Here is a 27,331-nt window from a genome sequence, read left to right on the forward strand (position 1 = left end):
CCCACCCTAACAACCCGGCTGCACTGTATTGCAACTGCAATACTAAAAATAAAATTATAATAAATGTTGTTACATTATTACTATCTTATTTTTCCTTTTTTGCAGTGCTTTACAGCAGTGGGGCGACTCTCCTCCGCCTTAGCAGAGGAGCCGCCCCTGCAGGTAATTCTCCTTCCATAGGGTTTAACCTGTAATTGCATGGAACTGGTTCGGATATACTGCTCAGTAATAGTATAATCCCACGTGATTTTACAGTGCCCCTAGTATCATGCATCTCAGAATGATGAACTTGGAAAGTTTTATGAGAACAATTCACTGTGACTTTAGGATTCCTTATGCTGAATACTTCTTGTATGTTGCACTATACTGATTAACTGGATCCTGGCAGTATTTTGTGTCATGTAAGCAGCTGTTAACAAGTGCCACATCCTGAATTTAGTCCACGTTTACGTCCGTTAAAAATAAAGTATTAAGAAGCAATAATATTTATTTTTCCTATCACTTAAGTCATTATGCATGTCAGAACGCCAGCTGTTCGGTCTCTCAGGGTATAAACTAAGTGATAACAAAATGGCATATAAGGCCCCCACAAGGTCTCGGTGGCGCTGAACCAGGAGGAAAAGAAAACAGGTAAGAAACTTGTAATTAGATAGTGTTGATTTCTGTTTCTCTAATTTCTTAGTAAACGTTTTCAATCATTATTAAAATTGATTTTCAATCAATGGGGATTTGCACAAATAACCAACATTTGTACCGTGAGAAAAGAATGAATTGTAACTGCCTCTATAAACCATATTGTCTAAAATCTTCTGGGGCTGAACTTTCTTGTTGTTTTCAAAGTGAATACTCTGTCCGGGTGATGATGCCTAATATTGGATCAAAAAAGTGTTCAGTTATTTTAACACAACTTAATGTACAGTGCATCAACCTGTGTTTTTCAGGAAGGACAGAAATCAATTATTCAACATTGCTTATTTGGTAAATTTATAAACCTATTTCAACTATATAATTGTGAAGGGTCACAGCTCAGTGGTTGTGAAAAATGTTTCACTGTATCATAAAAATATAATTATGTGATATATTTGTGTAATATAAAAACTGTATGCGTGTATGGTATACAAATTATAAATTCAATTTATCACTTATAGATTTTCAGTATCTCATTGCATTGAATAGCATTATGGAAATATTGTTGTAAATCATCACAGTGCGAGAAGGGAGCAGTACGATATGACTAAATAGCATACATACATACAAAATAATGGTTATAGCTACAGCTCCAATTTCAATTTCACAATGTGTCTAAACTATCGTTAGTAGCCCCTTTGATTAGTTCCGCTTTCTGTATTAGCCTTTCCTCAGTGGTCCATCTTCTGAAGGTGAGAAATGTTCGGAGATTTATTAAATTAAGAGTCTTTGGTTTATCTGGCCTGGAAATTCTGCTTCTTCCTTGTCAAAAGAATGTGTCGACACGTTTCAACCTTGTTAACCTGCGTTTGCTAGCGTCTTACTCTAGAGTAAGGGGCTGCGGTCTTTAATCACAGTTGTCTTATTGATTTCCCAAAATGTCTAGTTTCTTTCCAATAATTACCCCTGGTGGCCCCTTTACCTGAATGTGGCATGTACTCACTGTAGTGCTATCAATATCTATTTGTTCTGATTTGAGTCATGTATAGAAGTTCCAAGCCAAGGATTGTTGCACACTATCCTCCTTTCTCCTGCCGTCTAAAGACAAAAAGACTCTTAACTCCTTAGTAGACATAGTAATTCATAACAACAATATATATTTTTATGGCAATTTGAATCACTAATTGTGATGTTTACCATGCGAAGGGAATGAACTGTAACAGTCCACAGTAAACCATTTCTCTAAAATGTGTAGGGGCTTCAATTTATCTCAACCTTTAAAAAGATGTAGAGCCTGTGGGGCAGATGAGGCATTTTTGTGAATCAACACAAGTATTATATATAAGCATTACTGTTTTTTTTAATGTATGGGTGCTCTGAAGCCTGCAATCTGACTGAATGCGATTTGCTGCCTCACCTAAGTCTTGGGAGACTGAGGGAGGAGTCAGGATATAGCTGTCACTCCTGTGCCACCAGCTGCCACCTGCTTTGTCCCTGTGAGAGCTGAGAGCATGATTTTAGGTAGTGGGAGGGAATAATTTGTGAACGATAGGAAGCAAGGTACTTATATTGGGTTGAATGATGAGCAGAGGGATACCACCTGGGTAAACAGTGAGGGTTACTAGAAGCCAGATATTTGTATTTTTGTTTTGGACTAGGAGAGGATTAAGGCAAACTATTGCAAGGGTTGAATTTGCAGGATGGCAGCATACCAGGTATTTTTTGGTGGGAAGTTTCATTCGCAGTGGATGGAGCCACAAGAAGCAGTGAGAGCATCGTGAATGGTCGTCATTGTAGCACGAAGAGCAGATTGGGCACCAGGGATGGTTGTTGTCGTTGCTGTAGAGCGAAGTTCCTGTTAGAGTTGAAGACAGTTCTTGCTGGATCTTCATATTGGTGGTTCCCACTGGCTTTTGATGTTGCAGCATGAAGCGGAGATATTGCGCTGCCAGGCGCCATTGGTCACTATAGCTGAAGAGTTGGGTTTGCCGGGACTTGGCATTAGCAGGCGGCGATGGTGGCAAAATCACCCATTCACGAACAGCCCAAAAACTTTAGGGGACCTCCGCTGAGGCCACACAAAGGGTCTAGGACTTGAGGGGCACCACTTTGTTGGTCAGAAACCCACTTCAACAGAGGCCAGCCGGGCCTAAGCAGGTCCAGTTGCAGGTCAGTTGTGCAGTTGCAAGGAGCATCTGAGCTTGTTACGTCCCTGTAGCTCAGAACAGGAGGTCAGTTGACTAACCATTGGAGTCACTTCAATTTTCCAATCTTCCTTGCTTCTTAGCAAAGAGGGTAGGAGAGCAGCAGGGCAGCAGAGTGACAGTCCTTCTGGCAGCAAAGCAACACAGCAGTTGTTCTTTTGTAGTATCCACAGATCCAGAGGTGTACTGAATAGTTGGTGTCTGGGGGTTCAATATTTATACCTAGTGCCTTCTTTGAAGTGGGATAAACTTATAGATGATTCCCTTTGAAGTGCTGAGGTTTCCTGACTCCCCTGCCCTGGCTCAAGACTAAGTCCAGTGGGTATGCAATCCTTTGTAGTAAGGCAGGGAACAGCCTATTCAGGTGTAAGTGAGGCTGTGCCTACCTGCACCCTACAATCGTGCCAGTGATGACTCATCCTGGCACACCTAAACTCTCTATTGTCTGTGGCTGTCTAGTAAGGATACACAAAGCCCAACTGCCAACTACACCCAGTCATGTGATACATAGACAGGCTGTGTGCACTAAATGGCTAGGGGAGAAAAATGACAATTTTCTAAAAGTGGCACTTTCAAAATTGCAATTCCAAATTCAACTTTACCACAATAGAATATTTTTCATTATAATTGCAAAGACACCAAACATGAACTGTTTATCTGCTCTCATTTGGAAGTTACAGCTTAATAATACATTCATTCCAATGTTATCCTCTGGGAGAAGCAGGCCTGGCAGTGGTGAGAAAATAATGTAAGGCTTTTTACTATCAGGACATGCAAAACTTAATATTACATGTCCTAGTTTGTAAATACATCACACCCTACCCTAGGGGTGACTTATATGTATTAGAAAGTCAGGGTTGACCCTCGCAAAAGGTTTATTGTGCCAGGTTAAAATGACAGTTTCAAACTGAACAAATAGGGTGCAATTGGAGGCCTGAGATAGGTTTGCAAGGCTACTTAAGTAGGTGGCACATTAAGGGCTGCAGGCTCATTAGCAGCATTTAATTTACAGGGCCTGGGTACATGCAGTACCACTTTAGTAGGGACTTATAAGTAAACTAAATATGCCAATTGGGGCAAAGCCAATGTCACCATGTTTCAAGGAGTGAGCACAGCACTTTAGCACTGGTTCGCAGTGGTAAAGTGCACAGAGTCTTAAGGCCAACAAAAACAAGTTCAGAAAAATATGGAGGGGTAAGGTAAACTATTTAGTCAAATAGCACCCTAAGACTGACAGGTCAAACATTATTAGTTTACAATCAGACACTGGAAAACAGTTCATTATTTTAAAATTGCTAGGGTCAGAAAAAGGGTCAGATTATATGCCCAAAAATGTGCTTATTCTGCAGCCCTGTGGACTGGAAAGCGCAGTCCAGAAAGACCGTGATTATTGACAGATATTGAAATAGTGTTCTGGCATTCAGGTATAATTAGTTTAAAAGAGGGGCCTATTCTCATTGGCAGAAGTGTTGGCTATTGACAGTCACTCAGAATAGAAGAATAGCTGTGGCAATAACTGTGTGGACTCCTCTGCCGGCTGCAATATAATGCCAGATTTGCCCATACTTTTCTGACCATGGTTAGCAGAAATGGATCTTCGAAAAGGCTTGTTCATCCTGGGATTCACTCAACCATGCATAGGCATCACAAAGGGAAGTATTGCCACTCTCTATGATCACCAACCAATACCCATGCTATCTGATATTGTACCACATAATTATCCTTTTTTCCAAGTTCCTGTGGAATGGTTGAACGCTAAAAATCCCCATATCTCCGCTGCCATGTGTGGTAGAGATCCTGAGATGACCTATCCGAAACTGAAATAATAGGCACTGAAGATGCAATCTCTGGTGATCCCTAACTGACATCCACAGTTACCCATAAATAGATATCAATGTAAACTTTCTCAGCAGTGACACAATAAATGAGAACATTTAATCAGATCTTTTCACAAGTGTGGAGTTCACATATGACTTACACATCTAAAACCTCTCCGAAAAGCTGGTTTAAGATGCAAACCACATTGAATCCATGTTGTGTTCTTGAGAAGTCCTCCCCATTTGTTGTTTTCCACACTCCTCGTCACAAATCATTCTTATTTTTTGCAAGCTTAATAAACATAGTATGGGGAAGCTATTCTGACCAAAATCTGTCACCTCCCAGATAAAAGGAGTGTTCATGGACTCAATAACCCCTCCCATGCTCGTGACGGAACCGTTCTGTCACGAGCCTCGGGTGGGCTGTGCTGGTGACGGAACCGTTCCGTCACGGCCCGCTCGCCGCGCCTGCGCTCGGCGTTCTAAAGGAGCGGTTCCGTCACGAGCACGGAAGCGCCGCGCAGCCCCGCCTCTCCCTTAGCGCTGCGGCGGAATAGGCGCCGCAGCGAAGGGGTTAAAGCTAGAAACAGAGTATTCCAAACAGTGCTTTACATTGAAATAAAGATATGCTGGTAGCTGCAAAACTGAATTTGAGGAGAGGCAAATGGGAGGGGAAGGAAGGTGAGGTTAACAGGCACGACTAGTATCTATCAATCGTGTAACAGGTGCAGTGGTACAGGGGCCAAGAGGCTTGAAGAGCCCACTAAATCCTTATTATTGCTGTATTTTACTACCTACACATCAGTTATGGGCATCATTTTCTGACTCGCACTAGGGCCTATGGGACCCTTGCTTCTCCACTGAAAACTAGAGGGCTACGAACGGGGTAAGGTTTCGGGTATTTAATGGATTACACCAGTGGTTGAATTTTATTTTTCGACATGAGAAAACAAGCATTAAAATAGCAATGATAAAGGAACAATAAATACAAATTAGAAAATAAGAAAATGACAGGTTCACAGTTCGGCAATTGATTTAAAAACATTAAAAGGCAATGGTAAAAATACAATGAATGCAAATTAGAAATGTGGGTATTGTGCAAGGGCCTTTGCACAGTTTGCTATTTAAAAGAACCCTAAGTTCCCTCCTGATCCTCAAGGCATGACAAATAAAGCCAATAGTAGAGTGAAAAGGGGGCTCAGTCGACAGGCGCTGTAAAAGCTTGAGGCTCTGATGGGCTGATCTGCAGATGAAATTGCTTAATACAAGATTGTAGCAATTTAGCTCTAGGCACTGTAAAGAAGCTACAAAAGAACATAACGTACAGAGTGGATTGTATGCTGGTTTTGTCGAAGAGGCAGCAGGACAAAGATGAAAAACAAACGCTTTGTTGGGGAAAGGCAACCAACAAGTGTACAGTGCACAGCCTCAAATGTGTCATGTAGAATCTATGTTCCTGATTTGGGATCCATGCTAAATAGGGTTCAATCCCATTTTGTGTGGTAATCTCTGCATAGTAGCGAACAGTGTCCATATTCTGTGTGGTGTTGAGCCTTTTAAGTTTGTGGTGGGATTGAAAAAGGGAATGGATCAGGGACGTTGCATTTGCGGTGATCTCGCTAGGAGAGTGGAAAAACTGTGGAACACCCAAATCTGAGAAGCATTTCCTAACATATGCTAGCCAAGCAATGTTGCCACTATGATCTAGGTCAATGTAGTCAATTAATAGACAATTGAAGAACTCGGTAAATGGAGGGATCCAAATTTGAACCCATAGTAAGAGTGGAGCTAATTTAATTGTTTACAATATACTGGAACCCAACCTCATTGTGTGTAATGGAAGAGGATGTGCATTTAGAGACTGCCAACAGCCCAATAAGGAATGTATTTCAACGTATTGTAGGCAGTCGCAATTTGCATATCCCAAACCACATGCCTTTAAGTACCCACTGCAATGCATTTAGCTTTGTAAAGGCATAGGAGATCATTCACTGGTTTTTGCTTAAGATTCATAGCAAAACTAAAGATGGCCTCAACTGCACTAGCATTTTATGCCCTCTCTGCTTGATGAGTTTTACCCAGTTGTAATTAGTGTCAAGCATTATGCACAGGGAAATTAAATTTAGCACCTTCATAATAACTGCCCCGTTCCAAATAAAACTGCGGGAACAAGTGTTTTTAGGGCCAGGTGTCATGACAAATGATTTTTTTTGGCTGACCCTGAGTTTCAGATCAAACATAAACTTGTTGAATATAATCAGCAAATGCTGAAGCCCATCTGCTGAGCGCGATAGCAGCACGTCATCATCTGCATTCATTAATATGGGGATGACCCGATCCCCTACCCTGGGTGCGTCTTTCAACCTTAACTGTACAGTTATACCCAATGAATATAAAAAAGAAAAGGGGCAAAGATGCACCCTTTCCTGAACCCCTTAGAAACAATAAAAGTGGTTATACACTCCCCATCCTGACCAAAACGTACGTGGTCTATAGTGTCCCAGTGCAGGTGTTTGAGGAGTTCAGCGATACTCGCTTCCACTCTGGCCTGGCTCATAAGATCCCATAACAGGGCCCTGTCCAAAAGATCATATGCACTGGACAGGCCCTTAAAGGCCAAGTGTAATGAACCTTTCTTGGCCTTTACATATTTATCAGAAATTAGGAGCAGGTTGAGAGTTTGTTCAAACATGCCCACGCCCGGTCTGAAGCCATATTGGACTTTGGAGAGGAAACGTCTCTTCAGCCCAGGCCTCCAGTATTACCCTGCCTAATATTTTGACAGAGGAGGCCAACAAGGAGGTGGGATGATAACAGGTATCCAGCGCATTTGATACAGTAAACAGGGGGAAGGTATGAAATCTAATGGAAAAAATGGGTTGCGAGGAGCCCCTTATAACTCTGTTGCGGAGGTTGCATACTTCTACTACTGTTTCTATCCGTTATGTCCATGGGGGAGAGAAGACTAGGTCAATTGTTTCCACCGAGGGAGTTCGCCAAGGGTGTATTTTGGCCCCTTTTTTATTCCTTTTTTATACAAATGGGCTGGAGGCTTTCCTTTTGGAGCAACAACTAGACTTTCCTAGCAAAGGAGATAAATCAGTACCCCTGCTGTCATACGCAGATGATACTGTCTTGATGGCTTTGACGGCCAATACTCTTCAAAAAGATTTGAATGCTTTTACTGACTTTATGCTGGCATTGGACCTGAAAGTACATTTTAGTAAATCTTTTATTATGGTGTGCGGTCCCCAACAAATGAAAACAAGGACATTTGTGGTGAAAGAAAAGATTATAGGAATGTTTTTAATAACAAATTAAACTGGGAGCAACTGTTTGTGGCCAGAGTCCAAAACACTAGCAGAACAGTGAAGGGGCTGTTCTGCTTTGCTTGTAAGTTAGGTTATAAGCCAGTAGCGTAAATGATAACTCTATATAAATCCAAATGTTTATCAGTAGCTACTTTTGGGGCAGGAGTATGGGGAAATCACCAAAGCAATCAGTTACAAACTCTAGATTATTATTGATCCCTGTTAGTTCTTCCAATGCTTTTAGCCACTCAGAAGTGGGGTTGGATTTTGCAAGAGATAGAATACATATTGCTCCCTTGATCCTTTGGGGAAAAGTGTGGACATCAGAGGACTTATCATTTTCAAGGAGTGTTCTCAGAGACTGTATGTCCCTTGAAAAGGCTCATGCTATCCCCTGGCTCCGATATGTTAAAGAACATTTTTATAAGATTGGGCTAGGGCACTACTATGATAATCCCGACAGTATTCAACCTAATATGAAACTGATGAAAACAAATTCTTATGCCAAATTAAGTATGTCAAACCGGGTTTGTGAAACACGAAATTGTGTAGATGGGCGCCCAAACCATGCGCAATTTTATTTGTCTTTTACCATTCAAGTTCATTCACATTTCCTCATGACCACATTTCGACTCTGCACATTGCACTTTCTCTTGGGTTTCCCTAAACAGGTGAGTTGGTGTGAGAGACTAACTCCCTGTCATTGCAATCATTTAGCCCAACAAAGCACAATGCACTTTGTGTTGTTCTGCAATCTTTGCAAAGATCCAAGGGCACGTTTTATTAAACGTGTCTTGCGTGATATCAGACCCTGCTCCTATCAAGAGGGATTTAATTTTTTACACTCTTTCTCCACTACTGATATTTGTATTGCTATGCTTAATTTCACTCAAACTGCCTTATCAATTAGGAAACGTTATGGACTGTAATATGAAATTGAGTTTTTAAATGATTTTATAGTATTATTTATGTAGTATTTATGTGTTCAACATTGATATGATGAATTAATTCGATCAAATATGGCTTTAATGCAGGGGGGAGTTAAAACAATGCTCGAGTATGATATATGTGTTGAGTCCTAAATTTTAAAGTTTAATCATGTATTTTGCGACAGTTCTTACAGTCTTTTTTGTATAGGACTCTTAAGAACTATTTTATGCATATATGCAAACTTTTATGGTTCTCAAGAATCGAATAAAGTAAAAAAAAAAGATAACAGGTTGGGAAAAATAAATGCAAGTTAAGTTAATCAGTGGGAAATACATTATAGTTCGTTATGAAACCCCTAATAGTTAGTGGACTGTGGAGGTATGTGCCTGTAATCAGAAAGCCTCAGGATTGAACTCTGGTTGGTGCAGTGGAGAATAGTGACTTGTGTATGTTTAGTGCCACGATGTTCCAGTTTTATGACATGAAGCACTGTGAGTTTGCCAGCCTTTATTTTGAAATTGAATTACGCACAGTAGTAGATAGGATGATTTAAAATGTTCAAAAAGGGTTAAGATAAAAAAGGGCTTTCAAAATATAGATTTTAATAATTCCAAGACTGTGCGTAGTGTAATTAATTTTATAACTGTTCTTTAAAAGCACACACTTCACAGCTCAACTGGTAACTTCCTTGCAACACCACTCAAAAATAATAAATCTTTGTTATCAGGAAGCTTGAAGTGATTGCATGAATTAAAGCCATGCACCCTTAACAATTGCAGATTAACGAGTTGCATATATATACAATTCTTTTAGGCAAGCAAGCTCCCTGGCAAGAAGGCATGTTTAGCTGTCTGCCCTTGGTTTGGGTTCACAGCACAGGAGACTCTCTGCCTTACACTTCAGTTGAAGCATTTCAACTCTCGAATTTTACCGACCTGGAATGGTTGCCTTTTCATAACAAGCATTTATTTTAGGCAAGCAAGCACCCTGGCAAGAAGGCATGTTTAGCTGTCTGTCCTCGCTTTGGGTTCACAGCACAGGAGCAGGGGCGGCTCTAGGCTCATGTTGGCCCTGGGCAGGGAGCATAGGTAGGGGGCCCAGGAAGAGGGGGTCCGGGCGGGGCGGAGCACGGAGGCCAGTGAAAAGGGGGGTCAGGGTGTTTGGAAGTGGAACAGAGCCGAAGGCCGCCACATCCCTACCAGGGGCCGCCACGAAAATATGTATCCATCTTCAGAGGATTATTTCATTAAGGATATATATTGGCGTGGTGGCCCCTGGGGTTTGGTGGCCCTGTGCAGGTACACAGCTTGCACATGCCTAAGGCCGCCCCTGACAGGAGACTCCCTGCCTTACACTTCAGTTGAAGCATTTCAACTCTCGAACTTTACCGACCTGGAATGGTTGCCTTTTCATAGCAAGCATTGCCAAAGCCAATAGGTCTTGGCGATTCAAGAGCTATTGACTTTGTCAATGCTAAATGTTTTTAGCCATATATATTAGGGTTTTTAAATACTGTTTGCGTTATGAGTATTATGAAACCTGCCCAATAAGTACTAAGCTATGCAAACATGAGGGTCATCCAAGAAGTAGCTTTCGATAACATCTTTGAAAATAGCTTCACTCTCATTTTGTCAGAGGGCTATGATCTTAAATACTACAGACACTGATGACCTAAGGCAAATGTGACTAAACATTTTTAAAGAGATCTTTCCATAAAGAGTGCCAAGGAAAATAGTCTGTGCCTAGGAAGAAGCAGTGTGCTCAAATACTTATATTTATTAAAGTTACCAAGAGAATATGCTGAACTTGTAGCTTCTGTATTTACCACTACTTTGAGCTAGGGTAATAAATAAGGCGATTTTCTTAATCATGTAAACTGAAGCTTACGAAGAGGAGGCAGCAAAGATATTCTTTATGCTGGAGTATCACACGTTCTAGTATTTGGCACTATGAGCACTACTACCTCCAGAATAAGAACAAAGAAAATATCTACAGATTAGGTTAAACACAGAAATTGAATTTTACATGTAATGGGCGGAAAGGTGCACTATAAATGAATGTAACATAAATGAATTTATATCACTATAACAACACCTGTTGATGCCCTCAATACATTCTGTGTTGTAAAACAAGTGAGAAGAAAATGTACCTTGTGTCTTCTAAAGTTTTCCTGCACATATCTCCTGCACATATAAAGCAGTGTGAGGACGATGTCCCTGATCTTGAAATGGGGTGGGTGAAGGGGATAAACTGGCAACAGGAGACGGAGGACGAAGCGAGTGAAAACACAATGACTTGTTTGAAGACCTCAAATACACAGAGTGCAAAGAGTACAAAAGTAGCTCCTACAATGGGAGCAGTGAAGGTACACAAGTACTACACAAGAAGAGGCATGATGCATGCATGCCATGGACAAATGTGGACAAAGGATATAAGAGAGATGATGAAGTGAGGTGTAAGCCGATGAGGGGGCTGAAGCGTCCTGAACTGAGCTGAAGATGGGGCATGGGCGTGACCTCCTCAGCTCAGCAAAGGTCCTCAAGGCGCCCCCCCTCATGACGAAGGCAGCACCAGTGTTAGCCTCCTTCCTGGGTGGTTCAGTTTATCCCACTCTGTGACAAGGTAGGGACTGGTGCCTTCCCTCATTGGCTAACCTAAGGTCAGGCAATGAGCGGAGGCAGCAGTCCCAACCTTCCTGGCATCTCCGAGGCTTCCCTTCCCAAGAGCTGCGGGAGGTAAGCGTTTTGTTTTAATTGACTGTTTGGTGTGAGCGTGTATGTGTGAATGTATATGTATTTTTGTGTGTGAGTGTTGTGAATGGGTCAGGACCCATCACAAGGGCAGAAATAAAATAAGCGATTCGGGATCTACCACATAATAAGGCCCCAGGCCCTGACGGCCTACTGATAGATTTGTTTGACACATTCTCAGACACTCTGATCCCCTAGCTGGTACAATTATACCAAACTGCGCTGGACGCAAGGAGCCTTCCCTTCACCACAATGCAGGCATTAGTAGTATCACTTCCTAAACCGGACAGCCACGGATATTTCAGGGTATCGCCCTCTATCACTCCTTGCCACGGAAAATAAAATACTGGGCAACATACTGGCACGCCCTCTATTCCCACACCTGCATAAATTAATCCACTCAGACTAATGTGGCTTCGTGCCAGCGCACTGCACATCACCGAGTATTAGGAGACTCTTCCACATCATGGAGACCACCCCTGTAGCAGACCATAATGAAGGCTGCATCACACTAGATTTAGGACAGGTATTTGACACCCTCAAATGGGACAACATGGTCAAGTCGGTGGGAAAATTTGGCATACCACCGGCATAACTGAAAGGGATACCGCTCCTCTACACGCCCCCCCCCCCCCATAGCACGGGCCTGCACAGGGAATCACATTTTGTGCACATACCCAGTTGGCAGGGGGACACAACAAGGATCCCCCCGTTGCTCTTGTTATTTGTGCTTGCATTAGAACCCCTGCCCATCAGATTATGCAGTACAAAAGGGGGTGGTGATGGACGGAGCATCTGATTCAATCAAACACTCACACCCAGTCAAAAGATCTTGGTTTAATCCATCACCGTTCTTTAGCCCACTCTGCCACCCCAGTTCAGACATGGCTATATGCAAATCAGTCTGACCCTGTGCCTCATGGGAACAGTCCAGCCCAAACTGCCAAGCCATGTCTTCCCTGGACTGGAAACAAGCTTCCGAGGACCGGTTTATGGCATTCCAGCCGTCTTCAGCCCGACTTGTTTGAATCCAGTGGCAAAGTGAGCAAGGGACTCACGTCTGAGCATACCCTGCCACACTTATGGCGGCCAAAAGCGGTACAAAAGGGGGTGGTGATGGACGGAGCATCTGAATCAATCAAACACTCACACCTAGTCAAAAGATCTGGGTTTAATCCATCACCGTTCTTTAGCCCACTCTGCCACCCCAGTTCAGACATGGCTATATGCAAATCAGTCTGACTCTGTGCCTCATGGGAACAGTCCCTATTTTAAAAAACAAGGGGACCCCAAATAGTATCAGCGAGGGACCTCGGGGAGCTCAATCATAAAGAAACAACAATGGTCCCTGGCAAGGAGACGAGTAATTGAAAATGAATATAGACTCAGTCAGTTCTATATTAGCGAAGACATGCCCATCCGGGCAGAGGTCCTCAAAGTTTATATTTAAATCAAGGTTTGCAAAACACAATAACACCTTCAACAATTCACGTACGTGGGGCACAAATCAGTCTGACCCTGTGCCACATGAGGTACTCACCCTCCCTTCTTCCAAATGACCACAAGTGCCAAGATGACATACATTTTTTACTGCCACTGTTTTGTGTCCTTGGTGGTAAGTCAAGGCAGTGCTTACTGTCAACATATTTTACCACCGTACAGAGAGTGCCCCAGGAGGTGCACTGAACCAAGTTCAGGTATCCATGGTTGGAAAAGTCAAACTTTATAGAACAAAACCAGAGCCTTAGTTTATTCAACAGGTGGCTTGCAGTCTCCTTATAAGGTCGGCAGAGGGAAATTTAACCCATATACAATAGAGAAACGGCAAGCTCTGACGACTACAAAGCCTAGCATTGGATTCTACTAGATTTAATCAGACCTAGGTATCATCTTAACCCACCTCCAAGCTAATTTTGAGCAGGGCTCGTCTTCACATCTGTTTCTCCTCATTTCCAGCAATTAACAGGCTGTTATTAAAGTGGCAATATTGCATATTCATCCGCCATATTGCATTCTCAATCTGGCTGGGAACCATAAAAGGGCATTCAGACCCTAGGACAAGAATCTTTTAATGGCATGTCAACCCTGCCATCAAGCTAGGTTGACACAGATGTGGAAAAGGGTAGACCTCGGAATCAATCCAATCCATATCCTCTTTTTTATTCTACTCTAGTCATTTGATGCTGTTATTTGGGGTCTCCCGGCACGGTAATCATTGTGCCTGTCTCCAAATCTTTATTCTTTGGTTCTTGCTTGAGGTGTCAGGAGACTGTTATAAAATGTACAAGCATACACAATGCCTAACCTAACAACACAATTTGAATGAAATGTTGAACCTCAGACTTCATCTCTTCAGGACTCTTGAAGGCAGGTGTACCCAGAATCATGGCAGCTATGAAGTATGGCGATGGAGGGGTGGGCAAATGGATGGAGGCATACAATACATACACAACATAAATAACAAATACATACATCCAATAAATAAAAAGGCACTTACCTGCTTGTGCAGACACATCCGTTAACCAGCATGAGAGAAGTGCCAGGACTGGAGGGAATGGAGTCTCTCTGCACAATAGAGGCCTGTGCAGGCTCTCAACCTTAGACAGGTGGGTTGAGAGGTTTATAGCGTGCATGTCAGTATCACCGTTGCAAGACGGCTGGCCAAAGGGACATTAACTTCATTACCATTTTATTTTTTGGCTGTGGGGCTTTTTTGGGAGCATTTAAGTGGGCCAATGCTCCTCCACTCCAATGGAGGAGCCGCCCTTGCCCAGAATCCTGATGTTGATGGCTTTCCATGTCCTCTCTAGCTATTCTACCTTTGACTCCATGTTTGCTGTGAATATCGGAGTGCTGTCCTCAAATAATCTACAGCCCTAGCCCTCTCATCAAAGGGATACAAAGACTATTACCGGTCATTACCTGTAGTCGCACTTCCTTCTCTGTTTTGGCGATAAGCCCTGAATTGCTTCTGTTACCATCTTTGTGGAAGTCTTTTTCTCCTAGGCACATTGTGAGCATTCCTCCAAGTCACCTAGGAACTCTGTCCTAATTGATTCCCCCAGGTCAAGGTTTCCTCAGCAGCTACAGCCACCTCTGGATCATCACCACAATGTTTATAGGTGTTGCAGTGCAAAATTCCTTACTTGTCTTTTGGTGCACTATGTTTATAGTTTATTCTCCTTGAAGGTCACTGTAGGATGGAAGAATATTCACAAATATTAACAGGACTGTCTTGAAAGACACTAGTGCACATTCCTATGCTGTGTTTTTTTTATTTAATTCTGCAATAGGGCTGTATGTTGATTTATTATTTTATTTTTTTTCAATGTATTTATATGTAGAAGTATTTATATAGTCCAGATCTCACCAACAAGGCAGCTGGCCATTTAACTGTGTGACAACTGCCAACAGTAAGGCACAGTTTACAAAAGCCAAATAGAGAATCAGAATGCAGTGTAATCATTTTTAGGTTGAGCTTACCAAACTGTTGCGAAATACATGTTGTGAACGTAACAGAAACATACTGGGACTTGAAGCCCGCCCATTGCTTAAACTTGGTCAGTGCTTAATTTGTGAAATAATAAGTGCTGGGACCCCAACATTTTGCTCACAACCTGCATCCCTTCTGCTGAAGGTTGCAGTGCCGCGTACCAAGGCTACGTAGACTTAATTCCACCTCATGCATCTATAATCCATCTCCAGACACTCCCTGTCCCTTTATCTCATGCCTGCATGTTCTTTTACATCCCTACTTATTCCCTTTGTCACTGTTTTTTTCATCTTGCTCTTCCTCATTTTTACCCCTTTCTGATTTCCTCTCTCTTAATGTTAATCAAAGTCTGATGAGATTAAATAAGCGCTGGTACCCAAAAATGGGTGTCAGTAGGCCTCATCGGCTCAAATTAAGCACTGCCATTTTTTGGCTTTCATTTCACTCTTATTTGCATCCTGCTTCGTACTCATGTCCCAGTTGTCAATCTTGTTATTTATCCTTCCGATGGATCTTTGCCTCTCTACCATTGCTTTGATTGGCTAGCATCTCTACTTCCACTGCTTGATTTTCAAGCACTCCTTTTTTATGTCGAGAGTCAGTGAGCATGTGCTGTCTGCAAGACATGGTTTATTCACTATACAGAAAGTAATCCAGCGTGCTGCTTACCATAGATTGATTCCAGCATCGCTCTTCTTTGCAGCCTCCTAATGGGTTCCTAACCTGCTACATCAGTTTCGTTTTCTTGCTCAGGAGCACTGCTCAACTACAGATTGAATTCCAGTGATTAGTGTCCGTCCGCTTTTATGAGGTACTGTGGGGATATTACCAAGCAATAGCGATAATTATCGCTATTGCTTGGTTAGAGACAAAAATTTACTGCTGAACTGCGGCGATTTTTATCGCAAATAAACCTTGGTATTACCAAGGTTAATCGCAAATGCGATCAAAATCGGCCGCAATGCATGAATATTCCTGAAAAGTCAGCGATATTCATGCATTACCGAGCTAATGCTCTTAGCCATGTTATCCACCTCCCATTGGATAACATGGCTAAGAACTGCTCAGGGCAGGTGTTAGCTTTTGGAGATATTCGCGCTTAGCGCGAATATCTCCAAAAGTTGGTAATAGGAGATAGCGATGTTAGCGACTGTTTCCAGTCACTAACATCTTGGCACGCCCACTTTGCATGTCATTAGTGATAAATATCACTGACATGCAAAGTGGGGCGCAAGATGGTCGCTATCTCCTACTAGCTGTCGCTAACTGGTGTTAGCGACAGCTAGGTAATAGGGAGATAATTCTATCTCCGCTTTCTTGGCTTTTAAAGCCAAAAAAGCGGAGATAAACCCCCTTGATAATATGCCCCTATGTCTTCTACCCTCGTTCCATTCTTCCTGCCCTCCATTTTTCATAATTTTTTTATGTTGCCAAGCACTCTCAGCGCGGCACACCACGCTTTCGAGGCTCCATTTTGGCACCCAATTTCATATTTTTACAAAACAGGCGCTGTGCTTTATGTTTGAGCACGGTGCCCGCTTTCATGTTTTTTTTTCATGTGCCGCCAAGCACTTCCATAACAACACACCGGGCTTTTGAGGCTCCATTTTGGCACCCCCTTTCATAATTACAACTCGGACGCCGCACTTTATGTTTGAACACGCTGCCCGCTTTCATGTTTCTTTTTTTAATACCATGGCAGCCGCTTCACGGGCCTTCATACACATAACTTTTATGTGCATGGGCTCCGTGCTTTATGTTTGAACACAGCGCCGCTTTGATATTTACGAAACCAATTGTTCTATGTCTCACAAATGCGAGACCTATTGCATTGCAAATGCTTACTTTTCTTGGCTTAATCACTCCATGGGAATGCATATGTTTTCAAGCAGTCTCCCCAGTGTACTCCTCTCTCCCTGCACTCAGTCATCCTTGTACTTCTCCTCTGACCCTGTGTTGCTTTCTCCTTGGTGCGTTTCCTCCACTCCCACACAACTACCCCCACACTATGTTGCCTCTCCCTTGCACTCACTCAGGCTTTGTCTTCTTGACTTTCCAATAGTGCATTCTTTCTCTATTGCTGTCAAATCACACAGCTTCTGGTAAGCAGCTGCTGAACACTGGGGCTCTCACTACAATCTCAGCCCATAGACGAAGGAAGAGCACAGATGCACAAGCTGAATGTACTTTACATAAGAACACTGTCTCTCCTTTTTGAGAGACTTTTCACAAAGCTTTTCTGAAGAGGTCTTCTCTTCACGTTGCCTTCCAATTAGAAACATACTATCTCCTATTGGCAAAACAATGTATCCTCTTTTGGAAACAGGGTATTTCCATTTCTGAGGCACTGCTGGTAACTTTCATTTTAATACGGGCTATAACACTGTTCCCCTTTTTGGTATTTTGAGTTGTTTATTTCAACCTTTTAATCGCGTACATTGTATACAACCCCAAAGGGGTGATTTATGTATGTAAGTTCAAGTATGTCTCTTTCACTTTCAATTTTCCCTCCAGCTGATCTGTCATTAGATTGTGGTTTAGCCTGCACTGGCTGTGAGTGCCTGACTGTTGACATTAAGGTTAACTCTTGACCTGCAAGGAAATTAGCATTTCAGAGTCTCTCCACTCTCATCAGTGCTCTTACTGTGTCATCTCTTAGGATTCTCCTCTGCAGGCTGATGGCTGTTTAAACAGCCAGGAATGTTTTTGCCACTTGATTGTTTTCTATAAATATTATTCATTCACATTGTTTTTTACAGTACAAACAAGGCACATGGACTGCATGGAATTTGTGTTTATTGCTTCGCTAAATTTTCAAACTAATTCGTCAGTCACTTCAGCTGCTGCCCTGAAAAGTTCGTGGTGATCCGTTAAGTTGGAGCAGAGAAAAGGAGGGAGTGGCAAAACAAAATTTGTCCATGCTAATTTCCATGGGAATCTTTAGAGATGGCAATTGTCCGAACTGCTGAATGAAATGACACCAATTTTGATAGAAAGGTAGCTCTAGGTTGAGAAAGTTTCCTTTTTTGTTAAATGGTGTAAATCCGTTCAGTATTTGCTGAGAAATATAAAGGATCCGCCACCTCTCCTGATCTTGTGCCTGAAGTCTGATTGGCTGCCACACTTCAATCCAGGAAATGTTGGCTGCAGTCTTGTGACTGAACAGATGGCTGCCAACTGAGTCACAAGAAGAAAAGGAAAAAAAAGGAAAAAGGGGGCAGGGTAGAAACACCCTGACACCCTAGGCCTCTTGTGGGGGTCCCACAGGGATCCACCATGGCTCAAAAATAATTTTTTTAAAACATTTTCAGCGGGGGTCACACTGGCTCCGTGACGCCCGCCAAAATGTAAAAACCAATGAAGCGCAGGCTCCCGCGCTTCGTTTATTATAGACCCCAGGGTGGGCCAGATCCCAGGAGCATGTGTAAATAATGATGCAGGGGTCAGCATGGTCCTCTCGAAGCCCCAGGGACCACCATCCCTGTAGGAAAGACTAAGGGTCTCAGGAAGCTTGTTAAAGAAGGAGTTTTAATGAAGCACGTCTGGAGCAAGTCCAGTCAAAACAGTTAATGCCTACATCGTTCCAAGCAACGCATAACTTACATATTTCGAAAGATGCAGTGGCATGTGCACAAAACAGAAAGCGACTGACACGAGATAACACGAGTCAAACCACGTACCATTTCGTGTCAGAGACAGTATACAACACACCTCCCTTCCTGTGAATGAAAAAAAACAATAAAAAAAAAATAAAGTCAAGGAATGATAAAAATAAAAAAAAACACATGACAATAAAATCTTAGACACTAAAGCATATACAATTCGAACAATCTTAGTTCATGACAAAATCCTTGTATCTTTCAGGGAGGCGGTGAGACCTAGAACAATTTTTTGAAGGTACCATAAGAGGAATGGGCGTAACGTCCCTAAGGGTGACATTCTCACTCAAAGGACTCCCAGAAGAAATTCCCAGAACCCCCATTGTCGGACTCAAAATCAAAAAAAACATTGCTATCATCATTTGACACAACAGCATCCTTGCCTTTAAATATGGAAACTCTGTTCAAATTCCAAACACTCCCATCATCAATTCTAACAGCATGCTTGAAAACCTCAATGACTTCCTTGGGACGTGACCAAATTTGACCCCCTTTCAAAACACCTTCCTTTCTTTTAATACGAACAAAATCACCAACCGAAATGACGTGTTTACTCACTGACCCCTGTTTTACCTCCATCCTTTTCTTCATCTCATCCTTATATGCACTGACTCTGTTTCGAACTAAGTCATAATCTACCTTAGAAAAACCACAATAGTCACTCAAACTTCTTTTCAGCCACCACGGAGTCAGCCGAGTACTGGGTTTCCGACCCCTTAAAAGTTCAAACGGACTAACCAAAGTAACAGAATTGGGAGATGTTCTATAAGACAGTAACATAGACTGAAGGGCATTACGCCAGTTCAAGTTACCTTTAACAGAAAGTTGGATAGCTTCCTTCACAACTCTGTTGAATCTTTCAACCTGGCCATTGTACTCAGGATGGAACACAGCAATTTTGTTATGAGTAATCCCACATTTAGTGATAAAACATTGAAAATCCTTGCTAGTGAATTGTGGTCCATTGTCAGTCACTAACTCTTCTGGAATACCTTCTCTACAAAATGCCTCATCTAAAAACTCTACCACATTTCTAGTTGTAATCTCTCTAACCATTTTTACCTCTGGCCATTTTGAGAAATAATCTATCAAAACTATGCCAAATCTCTCATGTTCAGGTAAGACAGAAAATGGACCAATAAAATCAAGACCTAACTTCTGCCAAGGACCGAAAGGACATTCCACAGGACAAGGTTCAGAACGCAAAGGGACAGCAGACTTATCACTATTGGCGCATTCTGAACATTTTTGGACAAAGTGTTCCACACAACCATCTACTCCTGGCCACCAAAAGAAGTCTTTTATTCGTCTCCTAGTAAACGAGATTCCTAAATGTCCCTCATGAGCAATGCCAATGATAGTGTCTCTTAAGGAAAAAGGAGGAATACATTTATCACCTCTCATGAGGACCCCATTTTCAATTGCCAACTCATCTTGAACCTTAGCATAACTCATCATCTCGCCTGAAAACTTCCTTTGTTCTGGCCATCCTTGTAAAATGTAATTCTTAACTTCAGTCAATTCAATGCTCTTCTCCATTTCTCTCGCCCAGGACTCCTTACTCAAATCCAATATCTCCCCATACACCAACATGACATCTTGGGAAGTAAAAGCTACTTCACACTCATCATCATCACAAGAAGCATCAGAGGAAGTGTGCAATCTGGACATGCAATCAGCATGAATGTTAGTTTTCCCTTTTACATACACCATCTCAAAGTGGAATGATTGTAGTCTAGAAGCCAATCTGGCAAGACGAGCTGATAATGTTCAACCTCCACCCGGTGCCATCATGTAAATAAGGGGCTTATGGTCAGTTTTAATAGTGAATTTTGTTCCCCATAGAAAAGTTTTAAAATGTTCAGCTGCCCAAACTGACGCTAATAACTCTCTTTCAATAACTGAGTAATGTTTTTCAGCATCCCTCAAAGCCCTTGAGGCATAAGCAATTATCCACTCTTTTCCGCAGTCATTTTGCATGAGCACAGCACCTAACCCCGTGCTACTTGCGTCAACCATGATGGTGCATTTTTTACCCACAACAAATGGTCTCAAACAAGGTGCATTCACAATGAAAGCTTTGAGATTTTGAAATGCTTCTGTCATTACATCAGACCATAAGAACCTTGCATTTTTCTTTAAAAGTGGTCTAAAAGAATCTACTTTGGAAGAGAAATTTGGAATAAATTTTGCATAAAACTCCATTAGTCCTAAAAAGGCTACCAATTGTTCTTTTGAAACAGGTACAGGGGCTTTAATAATGCTTTCAATGTGTTTCTGCTTAGGTCTAATCCCAGCACCACTGATGGAGTGTCCCAAGTATTCCACTTCTTTTTCTCTAATCTTACATTTGTCAAGGCGAAGGGTAAGTCCCTTAGAAGATAATGCAGATATAACTTTTCTTAAATTATCATCATGCTCCTCCACATTTTTCCCAAACACAAGAATATCATCTTGAAAGGCGATTGCCCCTGTCAACCCTTCAAGTGTCTCTTTCATTAACCTTTGAAAAACGGAAGCGGCGCTAGCCAATCCAAAAGGCATACGTTTATATCTGAAGAGACCTTCTGGCGTAATAAAAGCTGTCAAATTTTTGGAATCATCATCCAGAACAACCTGATGATAAGCGCTTGCCAAATCAATACACAAGAAGATCTCAGCACCTCCTAATGTCGAGACCATCTCATGAAGATTCGGCAAAGGATGAGCATCCACCCAGATCGAATTATTTAAGCTGCGAAGATCTACACAGAGCCTCAATTCGCCGTTGGATTTAACCGAAATTACAATCGGGGAAACCCATGGCGAGGACTCAATGGGCTCAATAATATCTTTGTCACACAAATCTTTGAGTAAAACTTTAAGTTTATCCCTATATGTAAGAGGAACGTTCCTAACTCTGTGCCGAACAGGAACAACACCATCGTTGAGTTTAATAGTATGTTTGAAACCCAAATACTGACCAAGTTTCCCACTACAAACATTTGAAAATTCATATTTCAATTTATCAAGCATGAGATCTCGATCAGAATCATTGGTGTTTGCAACAGCGTATACTGGAGGATTGGCTCTTGGATCTATCTTAATGCCCAATTGGTCCTGATGTGGCCATCCTAATAGTGGCTGCCCAGACTTTGCAACATAGATCTTACCATATGTGGATTCACTAGCAAATGTAATTTCCCCCCAAAAATACCCTACTAATTAAATTTTATGTCCAGTATAGCCCCCTGGAGAAATGTCGGATTCAAGTAAAATTTTGTTTGGCCAATTTTTTTTACAACATCTAAACCCAGTAGCGTATACCATGCACAAGTGTCAACAAAAATATTAATCGTCTTTCCATCTATAATCACATCACACAATGGAAATTTACTTACACCTTCACTACCACAAATATTAATAACAGTATTGATGTCATTTTCATCCAGTGAATCATAGTTATCAACATCTTGAACAATATTCACTTTCATGGTAGTGGATTTGCAAAACTTTGTTAGATGCCCCTTCTTATTACATTTTAAACATATTTTATCAAGGGCAGGACACATTTTAGAGTTTGCTAAGTGATTTGAACTTCCACATCTAAAGCAAATCCATTGAGTGTTGCTCTTCTTATCACTTTTAGTATGCTTAAATTTTGAATCATTCTTATTGTTAGAAAAATCATTTTTAAAGGAAAATGGTTTCTTAAATTTTTCTCCTTCTTTGGAAACGCTAAAAACATCTCCTTTTTCACTTCCTCTTATTTCCTTCACAAACTTCTCTGAATGTTCAATTGACCTTGCGATATCAATAGCTGCATTTAATGACATATCTGAAGTTGTCCAAAATCTTTCCTGGACCTTTTTGTTATTTGTTCTCATCAGTATTTGATCTCTTAACACTTGTTCGTAGGTAATGTGTTCAAAATCACAAGTCACAGCAAGTGATCTGAGAGAAGATACAAAATCATCAATTGGTTCGTCTGCAGATTGTTTACGGGAATAGAAAATAAATCTCTCCATAACAATATTCTTTTTTTTTCCGAATCTAATTTTTAATTGTTCCGCTGCACGCTCATACACGTTCTTCTCACCGGGATTGGTTAAGGCTGGAAGAGTGACGAATTCTTTTAAACCAATTCCCCCAAGACAATGTTTTAAAAGTGATAATTTCCTCTGAGGTTCGCATTCAGTACCTTCCATGACCTCAACATAAGCCAAGAAAACAGGTTCCCATATTTCCCATTCCATGGGAGGATCACCTTTATTTGCCAAGAACGAAGGAGGAGGAACAATTCCACTCATGTTAAAATATTATAAGTTAATTAGATGACTTGTATGAAATAATACGTTAAGGAAAAGATCCAAAAATAATACCTTAAGATAAAGTCGAGTTGAAGAACACCCGTGTAGAATTGATTCCAGGAACACAAACTTCAAGGGAAAAAAAAACGATGAAAAAAAATAAACAAACGAAATTCACCAATCTAAGATGGCCGCCGTTGAAATCGCTTTCTTTCTAAAGGTAATGGCCTTGTTTTGAAAGCGTATGACGTAGATTGAGACTGAGGAAATCTCGTGTTGCATTCAGGTTCACGCTGGAGCTCTCTCTCGCGCGCGCGCTGTTGAAGACTCGCGCTGGCTGGTGCTCGGACTGAAAGGGACTCGCGCTGAGGACAACTCGCGCTAAAGAAATCTTCGAGGTAAAGAATAATTGATTTAAATACCTCAGAAGATGAAAGCGAGCGTTTGCTAAATTCGAATCTGTGGGAGTCCGCAGGTTCCAGTAGCTCCGCAAGTTAAAAGTTGCTTGAAGTCGGGATTTCCTTTTTTTTTTAAATCCGTTGATGAAATCTTCTTCATAATCAAATAAAATTAGGAAATATAATGTCCTTTTCCCTCGTCGCCAGTGTAGGAAAGACTAAGGGTCTCAGGAAGCTTGTTAAAGAAGGAGTTTTAATGAAGCACGTCTGGAGCAAGTCCAGTCAAAACAGTTAATGCCTACATCGTTCCAAGCAACGCATAACTTACATATTTCGTAAGATGCAGTGGCATGTGCACAAAACAGAAAGCGACTGACACGAGATAACACGAGTCAAACCACGTGCCATCTCGTGTCAGAGACAGTATACTACAATCCCCCTGAGGCAAACTGTTCTTCATTTAAACAAAACGTGAGGGAGGCCCTAAGGCCTCCCCCGCTGCCCCAGGGACGCCACCGCCCCAAGATACATAGATTTCTTTTTAAAAGCAGGGGAATAATCAAGGGGATCATTGCGGACACCAAGCCCCAGGGATCACCACCTCCCCAGGGCTTAATTAACAAAGGAGGGAGCCACAGGAGCCCTACATGACCTTGGGGACCACCACCCTCAGGTCTAGTACCAACAATGTCCTGGGGAGTCCATCCCTGGAACATTGCAGTTTGCTATGTCTTGGAGGGAGCACCGCTCTGCCAAGCTATAGCAAACAAGTGCTCTGCTTTCCACAAGCGAGAGCAGAAAATGCTCTCACTTGCTGAAAGCAGAGCATGTGTCTGTTTCCCTGCCCGCTGTGAAGCGACCAGGGAAACCAACACATTGCTTTGGGATCCAGGGAGCTGCATGTTAGCAGCTCCTTGGGTGTCAGAGCAATGCCAGCTCATGCAGGAGGCGGGGAGCCAGCGGGGACCATTGGTGAATTCAGGCTCCCCCTGCTGTCCACAGCATTTTAAATGTGGGTACCCTAGGTGGGACCAGGGCACCCACACTACTGTAGTGTAGTTCCTATATTCCCAATAGGCTCTGCGCATTGGAATAATATATCCTATAGATTAGACGTAGGACTGAGGCTGACTAGGTCTCTATCGAATATACTAAACTTAATAGAGAGTGCCAGCTAACTAAGAGGTCACTAGAAACTTTCTTGAATTCACAAGAAGGGATTCGTTTCTGACAACTGCATAAACATGACAACTTTGTTTCTCAAGAATAAGAAATATATCTCTAGAGTCACGGTAACAATGGATGTACGTTGTTACAACGCATGCTTTTACCATGCATGCTGTAACAACACAAGTTTCAAAACGCAATCCATTACAACGCATTACACTGGGGGTGCTGGATAGTGAATATTTTAATTTACTATTCCAACACCAGTACCCGTGGACACTAGGGAAGGTGTTGGATAGTAAATTAAAACTATTCCCTATCCTAGAGCGCCCCCCAGTGTAATGCGTTGTAATGGTTTTCGTTTTAAAGTCTGCGTTGTAATAGCACTGCGTGCTAAAAGTTGCGTTATAAAAGTTGTTCGCCGGTAACAATAGATAAGTATTTCACTCAGTCAATCGTGCATACTTCGTTTCAACAGAGTTGCAGAGAAATAGAGAGACGGGCGTTTTCAATAAAAAGGTTTAATGAACAGTCTTTTTTCTCATACAAGAGAAGTGAACTGCTACAATCGTTAAGAAGACTGCAAAGTATAATGCTTAAAGCGAGAAGAGTATTATAAAATAATACTGTAAAAGCATTTTATGGTTTCTAAGCCATATAAAAATACATACATAAATAACATTGACTAAAATACTCAACTGGTGCTTCTAAATACGCCTACCACAATGTACCTAACCTAAGTCTAGTATGCGGGAAGAAGTAAGTATTGTGTAGCATAGGTTAAGTTGTTTTTGCCAAGAATCTAACAAAGGGTTCTTTAGGTTCTAATCCGCTCCATACCTTGGTTTAGAATGAAGGAGGTCTGGTATCTCTGTCTCAGGACTCGATTTCCCAAGGGGAGCTTGGAAACACTGGAGCTGGATTCTCAGCGAGAGAAAGGCAGTCTCTTGATCAGTGCGTCAGCTGGATGGTCGGCTTCCTTCGGCACTTGCTGTAGCGAGCTGCGTCGGGCAAGCAGATAGTCAAACTGCTCCAAACCACTGTAGTTTGCCATAGCAAGTGAAGGCATATATATACCTTGAAGGTGTTAAGGAATGCTATAGATTGACGTAAAGTCGGGCATATTAACGTCAGGAAAGTTCCCCTAGGGAATAGTTGTTCTTTGCAAAGTACCTGAGTTCTTGGTCAAATCAATATTCAAGCAAGGGAAGTTCCCTAACTGCTTGAGCCGATTTTCCAAGAAATCGTTGCGATGTTTGGTAGGTGTGGAAGTAGCCATGCCTGTATTTTGTCTGCATGGGCTATGTGAATTGTACCTATATAAGGGCATGAATTGGGAGAATTCACTCGGAGCCTAAAACGCCACACAACACTACAGGCCTGGCCCCCCTCCCTTGTTTTTTTTAAAATATTTGTTTTAAAAGGGGACAGACCCCAGGGATGGGGGTCCCCGGGGCCGAAGGCCCACCTCCCTTTTAAAATGTTTTATTTTTTTTAAGTGTGCAGGTCCCGGGGGAAAGGGTCCGTGGGGCCAATAATGGACCAGGAAGGGGGCCGATAGGCCCCCCTCCCTTTACATGAAAAAATAATAACGAAAAAAGGCTGTGTCCAGTGGAAATTCAGCAGTTATAGTTAGTGAGATACCGATAACTCGCACCCGCAATGCATTGCTTATGACCTCACATATTACATCATTCATGATATGGTCAGTGACATCACTGATGGCATCACTGATGACATCTCGAATGTAATCACTGATGACGCCATCCAGTGACTGTGAATGTTTTTAAAAGTTTATTAGTGTTAAATATATATATGCTAAGGTGCATTGGTGAATTAGTGGGTGTATGAGTGCCTGATTGAATGATTCAGTGGGTGCATGACTAAGAGTATAAGTGATTAGGTGTCTCCATAAATGTATAGGTGAGCAACTGGTTGTGTGAACCAGTGTCTGCTTGTCAGTTGCTGTCTAAGTGGCTGTATGGGTGTGTGAGTGGGTACATGAGATTCTAGATGGGTGAGTGATTGGTTGTCTGAGTACCTCTATGGGCTTCTGAGTGTCTCTGTGGGTGGGTGAGGGTGTGTGTGCGAGCGCCTGTATGGATGAGCGACTGGGTGAGTCAGTGGCTGTATGGGTTAGTGAGTGCATGTGTGAGGGGCTGTATAGGTGAGTGAGTGTGTGTATGGCTGTATCAGTGTGTGAGTGCATGTGTCAGGGGTATATGGGTAAATAACTGGGCATTTGAAAGGCAGTATAGGTACATGATGGGGTATGTGAGTTACTGTATGGATGAGTTAGTGAATTTAAGAGTGACTGTGTGGGTAAGTGTGTGCTTCTGTCAGTGACAGTATAGGTGAGTGAGTACTTGTTAGTATCTATATGAGTGAGTGTGTGTGTAACTGTATGGGTGAGTAAGTGGTGGTGTAATTGACTGTATGGGTGAGTGAGGAGGTTTGTGAGTAGCTCTATGGTGACTGACTCAGTGTGTGAGTGGCTATGTGAGTGTATGACTGAATATATCAGTGGCTGTATTAGTGAGTGAGTGGGTGGGTGTATGAGTGGCTGTATGGGTGAGAGAGTGGATGGGTGTGTTGATCTATGAATCAGTGAGTGGGTGCATGAAAGGTTATAAGGGGTGTGAGTGGATATGTCAGAGATTATGTGGATGATGCCATCAGTGATGTA

At 42.1% G+C, this 27,331-nt stretch overlaps 1 protein-coding gene across 1 annotated transcript in view; it reads left to right on the forward strand.

The window, feature by feature from the left end:
* The first annotated feature begins 497 nt into the window (after positions 1 to 497).
* Positions 498 to 27,331, forward strand: part of LOC147698063 (lysozyme g-like) — a 171,939-nt gene continuing 145,105 nt past the window's right edge. Inside the window, exon 1 of the mRNA XM_086934732.1 lies at positions 498 to 630. The gene's annotated coding sequence lies outside the window, so the exon portion shown is untranslated. The remainder of the gene's footprint in view (positions 631 to 27,331) is intronic.

The sequence above is a fragment of the Lissotriton vulgaris genome, chromosome 8 (genome assembly GCF_964263255.1).
Source record: "Lissotriton vulgaris chromosome 8, aLisVul1.2, whole genome shotgun sequence".
NCBI lineage: Eukaryota > Metazoa > Chordata > Amphibia > Caudata > Salamandridae > Lissotriton > Lissotriton vulgaris.